We start from the raw sequence: 1,473 nt of genomic DNA on the forward strand, positions 1-1,473 counted from the left end.
AGAGAGAAAGTGAGAAAGCAAGCTGAGTCCAGGACTTGAACTGTGGTTGGCCATGTGAGAGTCCAGTGCCTTTTATCCCCATGCCACCTGCCGGCCTCAACTTACATTTTAAAAGTGGGGAGTTATACTCATTCTTTCTGTAGGAGGGATTGCTCAATAACTTATTTGGAGTTCTGTATGGGAGAATGTCTCTTGTTCCTGATTTGTTAATTTATTCCATTATTAATTTATATTATTATAGACTCAAGGATACTTATTATATGTTTTTGGATATAATACAATACTTTGTTTCAACTTTGGTGAGGAGGAGTTCTTTTAAAAGGGTCCTGTGCGCATTTGATACACTCCCATTGATAAGGACTTTTGTCTTGATTTTTGTTTGTACTGAAAAGTGCCCCAAGTTTACTAAGTTTATTTCATGTATTGTTCTTTCTTTCTTTTTTTGTTGTCACATGATCCTTTATTGAGACATTTTCCTGTGTACTTCTTAACTAGTTGGGCATTCCACCACGCCACTGTGGATGTCATCAATGATGTCATGAGGGTGGTGGCCATCAACATTGCAGCCTACAGACTGGGCTGTCCCCAGAATCTCTTTAATGGTTCCAGAGAGTTCGCTGGCCAAATACTGGTGGCTCATCTCTCCGGCAATGGTGACAATCTCATCAAAAGTGATGTTTCCACTATGTTTAACAATCTTCTGCTTCTTTCTGTCTCTTGGCTATTCCTTGAGGGCTTTGATGATGAGCGCAGAGGCAGAAGGTACCACTTCGATCTGGGCCTGTCTGTTCTGAATGGTCAGTTTCACGGTAATCCTCAGGCCCTTCTAGTCACCAGTTGCCTTGACGATGTCATCACCAACATTTTTTGGAGACAGACCTTGGGGGCTAATCTTGGGGGCCAGGGCAGATTTGGCACCAACTTCACTTGTGCACCTCAGGTACACGACTTTGACCTCGTTGGGGTCGAACTTGGGCAGCATGGTGGAGGCAGCTGGTGTCGGATGAACCTGGATTTCAGACAATGAAGAAAGTTGCACCGAGGCCTCCTCCAAGCCCAAAGCCAAAAGCTATTTGATGTATTTCTATCCCAGTCCTAAAGTCAGACATTTCTTCAAGGAGACATGTTCCTTTTACTGGAGAAAAATATTAGAAACTCATGTTGGATGTTAAACGTGCTTGCTCCGATGAGGGCATCATTTCCTTAAGACCTAGTCAGCCAAGGGAACAAGGAAATATGTAGTATGCTAACCCCTGTGTATAGTGATCCACCTGTATCTATGCATTTCTGTATGTAATCATCTATACAAGTTTTTGATGATGTCTCTAATTGGTTACCATCATTTCCATCCACTTATTTATTTGTTCAATTCCAGGAAACACATATAGCGCTATCTGACTTGTTAACTTTTACTCCACAGGAAACAATTTTATTGACTAGAGTACAGTATTTATGTGCAGTTCCTCTTGCCTT

General features: G+C 41.8%; 1 pseudogene; it reads right to left on the reverse strand.

Annotated features, from left to right (window-relative positions):
• Positions 1 to 487: 487 nt before the first annotated feature.
• LOC102473458 (60S ribosomal protein L12 pseudogene) lies at positions 488 to 997 on the reverse strand (annotated as a pseudogene).
• Between the last annotated feature and the right edge of the window lie 476 nt (positions 998 to 1,473).

This window comes from Tupaia chinensis, unplaced genomic scaffold, assembly GCF_000334495.1.
Source record: "Tupaia chinensis unplaced genomic scaffold, TupChi_1.0 Scaffold000044_1, whole genome shotgun sequence".
Classification (NCBI taxonomy): domain Eukaryota; kingdom Metazoa; phylum Chordata; class Mammalia; order Scandentia; family Tupaiidae; genus Tupaia; species Tupaia belangeri.